This window comes from Balaenoptera physalus (assembly GCF_965194825.1).
Source record: "Balaenoptera physalus genome assembly, chromosome: 21".
In the NCBI taxonomy this organism is placed as follows: Eukaryota; Metazoa; Chordata; class Mammalia; order Artiodactyla; family Balaenopteridae; genus Balaenoptera; species Balaenoptera physalus.
The window spans coordinates 18,929,728-18,940,552 of NC_138902.1; the positions used below are offsets into that span (position 1 = coordinate 18,929,728).

The 10,825-nt window shown below is 37.3% G+C and overlaps 1 protein-coding gene across 1 annotated transcript in view; it reads left to right on the plus strand.

Moving 5' to 3' along the window:
- Positions 1 to 10,526, plus strand: part of FUT10 (fucosyltransferase 10) — a 259,413-nt gene extending 248,887 nt beyond the window's left edge. Inside the window, exon 8 of the transcript XR_014258323.1 lies at positions 4,132 to 10,526. The gene's annotated coding sequence lies outside the window, so the exon portion shown is untranslated. The remainder of the gene's footprint in view (positions 1 to 4,131) is intronic.
- Positions 10,527 to 10,825: the final 299 nt, after the last annotated feature.

Below are 10,825 nucleotides of genomic sequence, written 5' to 3' on the forward strand. Positions count from 1 at the left end.
AACACCAGGTCTGCTCCAGTGCACGGTGACTGGTAATGCTCCAAGGCGCTTGCTGATATTACTAATAGAAGTGACCAGGATTTGGTGAGGAAATACCCAGAGGGCACTGCATCTGAGTCAGGGGTCCTCAGGTCTTAAAAGCACAAATACTTACTGACTTTTGTCTTGATTGATTATCTTGGCCTCCGTGCTAGAAGTTGAACGAACCATACTAAGACAAGGGACTCAAAACGAGAGGGAGTAGGCAGACAATACTCAGTAATAAAAGAACAATGCCGATGCTGAAGTCAGGATCCAGGTCTAAGAATAATAGACCGTGCCATAGTGGAAAGAACCTGCTTCTCATTTTGCTCATTTGTGAAATCAGATTTGGCAAGAGAACGCGTTGCAATCCCATTTCATACAGACCAGCAAAATTTCTTTTTGGTGGACCTCAACCTGAATTCCAGATTGTAGATAAACAGGGACCTGCAAAGGGAAGTATGTGGTGGAAGCAATTGGTGAAAGTCTTGCATAACTTTCTCTATCCCAATCAGAAGCAGAACACATGTAGAAAAATATATGCTGTGTTAACATTAAACCATAGTAATAAGAAAATATTTGGGTGGATGATAAAACTCAAAACACAGTTGTCTTTTATCATACATGAATTTAAAACAATTTGTATCTAACAAAATGAAGAACTCTTACATCTAAGAGTTTTAAAGGAAAGCAATTCCTTGCTCATATAAATATGTCTGCTATGGCAACAGGAATTTTAAATCTGTGAGGAACTAATGTTAAGTGACAGGTTCTCTAGGTCAGCTCTGTAAATGCAAGGCATTATTTGATTTAGATATAAGATTTTCATCACTTAATCATATAATTCAGTGAGATATCTTTATTCTAACCTGAACTTTTCAGAAGACTTGAATCACAAAGAGAGATATTGGCAAGAGAGAATGATTTGTTAAATGTATGAGACAATCATTTTAGGGATTAACATTGTGTATATAAAATCTACTGATTGGAGACCCGATTTTATAGCAAGTATATTTTGAGTTAAAAAAGCGAGACGAAATATTTTTGTATGCTTATGACACACACTGTCTAAAATTTTTTCTTTTAAGGGTGCTATGTAAAAAGCATTATCACTATCAAAAAGTAAAAGTTATTAGTTATCCAGAATTTGTTCAGTGTAAAGGTTGGACCTATTGTAATCTTTTGAGTCAAAAGTGAGTTGCCTCTGTACCTTGATGGAGAAAAGTCATTTTCCAGTTTGGGACAATATTACTAAAGTGATTCTTAGAGACTGAAATGGAATAATTCTTTGGTATAGATGCATAGTAATCTATTTAGAAAACATAAAAGCACTAAAGAATATATGCCCCACGTTTAACCTTAGGGAAGTCCAATGACCTCTAAAAGATGCATGGGCTGTGTGTGTACTGAGGGGGATGGAGGGATGCCCAACGTCAGGACAGGTGTCATTGTCCAGGCCCTCACTGGAGTTGTGGGCAGAACATGTATGGCAGTAATAATACTAAGCTGTGCTTAGAATAATCTGGCATCTTCCACTTGGACAAATTTTTGATCAAATAAATCAGATTTGGATGTTATTAGTTATAATACCAATTGAATCTTTGATATGCCTCAGTCTTCATGGATGTTATTAATTGCCTTTCAGTGCTGTTACTTTGCACCTCTGCGATAGTGTGATGTTTGAGCAACGTCAGAGAGCAGGGTCTGTGGGGTAACCAGACAGCCACACTGGAAGCACCAGCTGTGCTCCTAGTCTTTCCCCTGGGTTTAGCTTTAATTTTTAATGAGTTTGCCCCTGCTGAATAGCTGAATCTCTAATAACCAGTATGGGGAACGATGCGTGAGTTATTAAAACATATAAGAGCTCAGACAATGAGAAGGGAAAGGGCTACACCCTCAGTTGTTGAATTCGTTGTAAAACAAATTCCTGGGAATTTAATGAATAAAATTTCTGTGGGCCTCACATTTGGAATTAATGAGGTGGAAAATATGAAATAACATGTAACAGCCTTGCAACACAGAGAACCAGACCTAGAAGAGTTTATTTTGGAGAAGGAATGTTTTCTAATCTTAGGTTCCTGTTTAGACTTATGACCACTAGCTGGCATGTGAATTCTAGTTAAACTCAGAAACTGTTTATTTTTCTAATTTTTGTCTGGGATTTTTCTCAATTTTTTGACTGTCAATAAGAAGGCTGACTGGCTGAGAGCTTAAACCAGGCCCCGCTGGAGTTCACTGAAGAACTTCAGTCAACAACTATTTGTCTGACACTGGTCTCAGGCTGGGGAGAAGGTTGGGAAAAAAACCCATTCTGGGAAACTGGAGGCCTGGGTTTAGTTCTAGCTCCACCACTAGTTAGCTGCAGGTCTCAGAACAGTTATCTAACCTTCCTGGGCCTTGTCACCAGGTAAGTTCCCCAAAGTTTAATTTGAGAAACAGTAAGCTCCAGGTTGACAGATCTGGTTTTCCTAATGGTGCCTCCATCAGACTGCTGCCAAAGTTTAGGAAACAAAGAATGTTTGGTCATCTGGGACTTGGGGCAATTTCCTAACACCTGCAGGACTTGGTGCTTTGGAACATCCTTGATGGTACGTAGCAAAACATATGACGTATATAGATAATTCCAATCCAATCCAAAGCGGTGCCTGGCAAAATGTTCCAGAGCGTTCATGTGTCTTTCTGCAATGTGACAGACATTCTCATGAAATTCCTGTGGCATATTTCTTGGACAGTTATTGATGTATGACGTACATAGAGAAAAGTGCTCCAATCTGAAGGGTCCTGCTCTCCTAGTCTTCACAAACTGAACACATCTGACTAATCGGTTTCCAAATCAAGAAATAGAACATAAGCAGGGCCACAGAACCTTGCTTGCTTCCTCTTCCAGTCATTTCCTCGCCCAAGGATAGCCACTGTTTCTAATGGCATAGCGTGGTTTTAAAATGTCAAAAAAAAACCCTGATGAAAAATAGAGATTGCCAGGTCCTAATTTAGAGATCTTGACGTGTCATTCAGAAATCTAATCCTTTGCCTGTGCCTGGATGAATAGGTACTACCCTTTTGGAAAACAGTTTGGTACTGTGTCTCAAGATCTCTTAACACATTTATTCTATTCCATTCTTGGATTATCCAAGGAAATCCAAGATTTCCAGATTATCCAAGGAAAATCTGCTTAAAAAAGGATGACTTCATATTTATGAATATTTTCACTTCACAGTTATCTGTAATTATTAAGCCAGAAAAGTAGCTCAGACATTCAACAGTGGGTGAATCATTAATGAGTTCACAGATACAAACCATGAAACATTAAGCAGCTGTTAAAAGGGAAGACAGGGAAAGTACTTATCTTGTAATGTGTAGTAAAAACTTGTAAGTGCAAAATTACACTATGCTAGAACCATATCTTTGTAAAACTGAAAGGCATATAGACGAGAACTGGAAAATATTTATGGAGAGATGTTGGTTGCTTTCTATATCTGTTATGTTGTAAAATTGTTATTGTAATAAAAGTCTGATGGGGTAAAAAAAAAAAAAAAAAAAGCTGACCGGTAGCTGTGCACGATTTTAGTTCCATGGTCAATTAAGCCTTCACAGAAATATAAAAATTTGAGTCTAAATTAAAGGAGACAGTCTGAGACCTGCCATTCTTGATATTTCCAGGTATTCAAATTCTAATGTAGAATTCACAGGAATATTTTCCACGGTGGACATACCCAGAAGCAAACATTTTCTTTTAAAGGGATCATCACAACCCTCTGAACTGTTTGTTTATGGTTCAGGAATCTTTACTGGCCTGTTGGATTGGCAGAAGTCTCCTCTAAGGACCTCAAAATTTATCCCTGCTGGCACTGCTGATTTGACCAGATTATGTTTCAACCAGTCATTGGCTGAGCCTCATATAGACCTGTTTTCACAGTTAACTGTCAGCTCTGGGCTCTTCCCAATTAATATCAGACTAATGCCACTTCCAGCAGCTTGGCAACCTGCCCCTTGAGTTTACCATCTGTCACTGCCGCTGTTTTTAACTGATAAACCCCCTATCTCAGGCTTAACCCAGTAAGAAGTGTATTTCTTGCCCGTATCATTCTAAACAGGTGTTCTAATTGGCAGGCAGCCTCTCCTGGGCAGTGATGCTTCATAGATCGGCAGGCAACATGTGGTTTCCAAGTTGGCTGTCCTTGCTGGAAGAGGTAAGAGAATGAAGGATTCATGGCAGACGTTTTCATGGGTCAAGCCTAGAAGTGGTGCGCCTCCCCTCCACTCATATACCATTGACCCCAACTTAATCACATGGCCAGATCTAACTGCAAGAGATACTGGGAAGTACAGTCTGTCTTTGAGCCCAAGAAGAGGAGAAATTGCGTTTGATGAATAGCTAGTTTCTGACATACATACAACTGTACAACTATTTCCAGAGTATTTAAATTTTTAAAATTACTTTTCCCTTTGTTGCATTATTCGTGATTTCTCACATGTGAATTTTAAAAATTATTCCAATTTGTCTCTGAAACATCTATTATAATTATAATTTTGCTGTACATTTTTTCAAGCTATATATATACATATATATATAGTACACATATATACATATAAAATATGTGTGTGTGTATGCATAATTCAAGGTTACATAGTTACATAGGCCAGATCCAGAACTTGAGACCAGGATTTATAACTTTGAGTCCACTGAGTGGTTTCATTTTATTATACTTCAATATCAAATATATAGAGAAGATGACAAAAAGGTCCATGAGTCAATACTTTTGATTAATATCATCTCTACTTTAAATTCCAGTACTGAGTAGTAAATATCTAGATAACTATCTTACATTTTAAAGCCACTAGGGCATCAAATATTGGGATCTTTTTGTAATTACCTTTGCTATTTCTTCCATTCTTTTTCTTTTAGTATTAAATATTTCTTTATCAGATTGACTCAGAGATTTATCATAATCACTCTGGCAATTGAGGAGTTAGAACGAGGCATAGATAGGTAAATAGATATGGTGGAAGGCTGAGCTTTCTAAAAATTACAAAGGTACAGAGACCAAACTCACATCATTTGCCTCCCCCCTTTCCCCATATCCAATAAAGGGTATCCAATGGGAGAACAGTAGAAAAAAACAATGGTTCCTTTAAAGTACAAAAACTGATATGGTGCTTGAATCAGAAATCTGACTACAAAAGCAACAAGAGGAGTGGGCTGATCTAGGTGGGTATGACAAGCTTCGAACCATGATGATGACACCAGTGTCTCTGTGTCACTTCCCAGGCCAGACAGCTGCTTCTCATTATCACTGCCAAGTAGGATTCCAGGAGAGAGTAGAAAATTGTGCATAAAGAAACAAACTGAAATTCAAATAAACTCAGAGAGGAATTAGCTAGTTAGTGAAAAACGCTAAAAAGCCAGAACCATCTGGTGTAGGAAAAACTACCCTAAAAGGGACTGTCAACATTACAAATAGCAAAAGAACAGATAGTCTTCCCAGGGTAGAATGAGGGGAGGTGTTTTATTGTGGTCTGATAAGGTGAGTAATATGGAAGGATTGTTTCCAGGCAGCTGCTGCCCATTAGATGAAGGTGGTGAGAGACTCCACTGAGAGCCTTTCAGACAAAGTTATGTGAAAGTATGCACACACCAGAAACTATTGAAGATATTAGATTGATCATGCTCCAAGTTCTATTGTGGCTAGAATGTTTTCTGGGCAAAGGGAAAAAGGCCAGGTTTGGATTGTCCATACATCTTAAACACTTAATAAAAAATTATATTATATTAATTCCTTTATATCCTCTGTTATTTGTCCAAGAGACGAAATATGATGCAGATTGTCTTCACAGGACTCTACTGATTGAAAAAGACATTTCTTGGCTTTCTTTTTCTCTTTCAATTCCTTAATTTTGTTTTTTTCTGTTTTTTTGAATTTCAACTTTAAACTCACCGAAGGTAGAACCAACATTTATTGATGGTTTACTGCTTCCCAGACCTTGTCTCAATACTTTATCTCTTGTAATCCTCCATACAACCCTGTAAAGGAAATAACTGTAAAAATCACATTTCACAAATGAGGAAACTGCTTTGCTTAAGGATACAGTAAATGGCAGAACCAGAAAATTTATTGTATTTCTTAGTGCAAAGGTCATGCTCTTTTCCTAGAAGAGATGTAAGGATCCCTGACACTGGGTTTGAGCTTGACTGATTTTTCATCTTCTTCTCTTACAGTTAACATAGCAGCTTCTTCAACTTTCCTCTACTTTCTGCTCTTGGAGGCAACATTGAAGCCTCGGTCACTGTGTTTCTTGTAACCTTGGGCGAGTCGCTTCACTTTGTCCAATAGTAAAATGATGAGATTGGACTAGAGGAAATCACAGATCTCAACCAGCTTTGACAAATCTCCAGTCCAAGGACCAGGACGTGCCAGCCTTTCAGCCACACTCCTTAATGTGATACCTATGAAGAATCTAGGAGCATTTCCCATTGCCAGGTAATGGCTCCCCTCACCTCTCCCCTCTTTGTAGGTAACTCTTTTTTAAAAGGTAAAAGTGGGGAAACTTCTCTGTTTGTTTGGCATCCACACTCAGAAAGCCTGGTGTGATGGTGAACATCAATTTCCCATTCATCAAGATGAATTCAAGCCATCAGTCATTTCACCCATCTGCAATCATCAGGAAAATACCTAAGTCACAGTTGGAAGACTCATCCATTTTTCCAGAAAGTAGAAAGTGTTTGCCTCTTTTCTAGACTGGCAGCTGGCTAAAAGTGCTTACTCAAAAGACTATTGCTGAGAGGGATGATGTCTAACCATTATGGGAAATTGGCTGCATATGTAAATTTACACCTCTCTTTATCCTTACTGACTTAGTGTTTTTGTGATACTTGTATCGTCACAGGAGCAAATGATAGGAAAGCATGGCAATTTCACTTACCCATGGAAGCAATTCACAAAAACACAATAAAACAAGAACAGATCTCTTTCTCCGCTGTGCTTGTGAACTTTTTTGGACAGATGAAGCATATCTTTCCTTTAGTATAAAATCCCTTTAAACCTCACACGAAGTGATCTATTTGCTCAGTTATTTACTCAATATCATTAAATATCTGTTTAACCCATCTAAGGGGCAAGTTACTTCTCCCATGAAACATTTTCTTACCTATAAAATGGCCAAAAATAATATGAGCTTATAGAGTTATTACCTGAAGTAATTAAGAAAATGCATGACAGTGCCTCCTTTCTCTGTGAAAAGTACTTGTCAGTCATTGTATAGAGTAAGAAAAGATGATTTTGTAAGGAAATGGATCAAGTCCTCAAGAAGTTGCAGTCTGCTAAGAAAAATAAGGTATGTTCATAAATCCCCCAGAGTTACAGAAGAAAGTGGCATGTATGAAAGAAAAATATAGAAAAAATGCCATAGGAGTTTGGAGAAGAGAGGATACTTCTAGGATTATAAGACACAATATTTTGCACAAGCCATTTGAACTCCGCTTTTAAGGATGGATAGGATTTGGACATATACCAATGGAGGAGAGAGAAAAGAGTTACTTCCTGAAGGTGCAGCATGAGAATAGAACTAAGAAATAGATGTCATAAGAGAATAACCAATGGTTCGGTTTGGTTGGAGTATGTGGTTTATGGAGAGGGGAATGGTAAATAAGGTTGGAAATGTAAGTATGACTAGATTGAAGATGGGTTTCAGTGCTTTTATTCTGGAGGCCAGGATTGGGGGTGATAGTGAGAATAGAGAGGTTATGAGGTGGAGTGGATGTGTAATGAAAGAGGACAGAAAGTTCAGTGAGGGACATATTGGATTTGAGATGTACCAAGAGACTTCTTGTTGGATTGCGAGGGAGAACTGAGAACTGGGACACTGGAGGAGAGGTACATGGTATGGTACCTTGGCTGTACCTTTACAGCAAGCAACTTCCAATATAATTCAGTAGACTAGAACCGCCTCATAAGACTTTTGTAAACACAGAGCCTCAGCAATTCCATCACTTATCTCAATCCCTAGCCACTGAAGGGAGTAGAGGTGACATAAGAAGTGAGAGTGAGTTTATTCAAATTTTAAAATAAAATTTGAAAAAGATCTACTGAAGGTGTTGAGGACCAAGAAGTGCCATACTGCATACATTTTGGATTCAATTTATAGTGTGTTCATGATGGTCTGGGGTGAAGGAACCTTAATAAGCCCTCAAAACAATTAACTGAAATAAGTTATTGATAAGGACACAAAAAATAGAGCAAATAATGCACCTTAACTACACAAGTGCCAAGAGTAATCGCAAGATAAAAAATGACTGATATGTGAAAGGCAATAAAATCCAAAGGAAAAATGAATTGCTAACAAGTTGCTTTTTAAAATATTTTAATGTGGTAAGTTGCCATTCACATGAAAGGATTTTCTGATTTGAGGATCAAAAGGAAATTTCTGGCAGCAAAAATTATTGACATAGAAAATTCAAGGGAAGCAGTGAAAATCCCATTACCATGTCAGGGAGCCTTATCTATAGTTTATTTTCTGCAGCTTGATTTTGTTGATGGAGACTGGTTACAAAGATTAGGAGCCATAAAGATAAGAAAAGTTGATAGACAGAAAAGGTAACTTGAAAACAGCATAGGATACAGCCAACATGGCAGAATAATATCTTAACACCCTATAACTCTGAAAATATCAGATAAAAGACTCCCTGCCATAAAACCTCAGGAAAATAACTCTGTGCAGTAATATAAGGAGAATATTTATTGGAAGGACCAATTTTCTTCATGGGCTTTGGGCCCATTTAGTAATATAATACGTATCAGAAATCTCTGCTGTGATTTCTCATAATTTTGTGTCTAACAGGAGGACTTCCTGTAAAATATAAGGGCTTAGGCAATCACTTAGAGTGAATTCTCCAGAAAGTCAGAAAATAAAGTCAACATGACTTGTTTTCTCACTATTTAGGGTCTGAAATCAGAAGACCGGGCTGACATCGACCTTTGAGTTGATCCTGTGAGTAAATAAATAGTGGGAACCGAGGCTAGAAAGATCTGCAGAGACTTTGAAATTCAGGTTTAAAACTTTTGACTTGTTTTAAAAAAGAAACAACAGGCCCCGAATAGAGTCACTTGTGCTCAGCCCCACATCAGCAAACCAAGATTTAATACCTAACCTAATTACAGTTTCTGTATCTTCCAGGCTTGACATTTTAAACCGATTGGCCTGGAATTTCCTGATCAACACTAATGAGGTAATCTTCAGGTGACAGGCCTCCACCCTTCCCTTAGAGGAAGGTGACCTTGCCTGAAATAATCCTTCCTTTTGTTTTTGACTTCCTTGTCTCGCAGCCCTTTTGCCTTTAAAAACCTTCCATTTTGTAACTCCTCAGAGTGCCTTTCTAGTTGCTAGCTGGGATGCTGACCAATTCATGAATTATTGTATAAAGTTGATTAGATCTTCAAAATTTACTCAGTTGAAATTTGTTTTTTCACAGATTATATCCTTCTGGAAAAAAAAAAAAGGGTAGTTATGTGAGGTCTCGGGGGGAGGGTGGTAGGCAGTAATATGACCAAATCTGTATTTTATAAAGAGTTGTCTGACAGGTGTAGAATAAGCTGAAATAAGAAGAGATTTGAACTAGGAAGAAAGGTTATGAAGTTTTTTGTTTGTTTGTTTTGTTTTGTTTTTTTGGCTGTATTGTGAGGCTTGCGGGATCTTAGTTCCCCAACCAGGGATTGAACCCATGCCCTCATCAGTGAAAATGCTGAGTCCTAACCACTGGACTGCCAGGGAATTCCCAGGGTCAGAAGTTCTTATAAAGCCTGATCTAGATAGTGGCAGAGAGCATGGTCCAAGAAGTGTTTCTCAAGTAGAATAATAGGGTTAGAGGAAAAAAGATCACTGTTATATCTTTAAAACACCTTCTTTTAGTGAATGTCAAAATAAAGTTTTTTAGTCTTCACCTAAGATTTTGCTCTAAATATTAAAGAATAATGTGATTGAATGTAATATTCTAGATTGACAGTTATTTTCATGCACACTTGGAACATCCTACTCTACTGCCTTCTGGACTTCATTGTTGATGAGATGTTTGCTATCAGTCTATCAATAACTTTCCTTTGCTAATTTTTATGATTTTCTCTTTATTCTTTATTTTCATTACGTGACCACAGTGTGGATTTATTTTTATTGTATTTTGATTTCTTGCTTGATTCTTGAAGTAAATTTTTGATCTAAAAATTCAGTTTTTAATCAATATTCTGGAATATTCCTAGCAATTAATTCTCAAACGTAGCCTACCACCATTCCTTCCTTTCTCTGCTTCTGCAGTGTTTATTAAACATTAGATATTAGGCTTCTCAATCTATCTTTCATGTCTCTTAACTTCTCAATATTTTTTTCTCTTTTACTTTCTAGACTGCATTCTGGGTAAACATCTCAGTACCATTTCCAAATTCACTAATTAGCTCTTTTACAGATTTCAAGTTAGAATGTATCCCACCTACTGCAGTTTTAAAACTTCAAGGATTAATGTAAGTTTGATGTTCAAATTGTCTAATTGATTCTTGAAATCAATTGATCCACATGATTCTGTTTCATTTCTGTTTACGTTGTTTCAAAACTTTATGTTCTTTTCAAGATGGCAGTTATGCCTTGGTTTATTTCCTTAAACACAATGTACTTATTTGAAAGTTTTCATCAAATTGTTCAATGAAGAGAATTTCATATTGAGTATTTTGATTTTTGATTGCAATGGCTTTCTTAGCATTAGAATTCTTCAAGTGTTTGTAATACTGCCCTGCAGGTCTCTCTCTCTCTCTCTCTCTTCTCT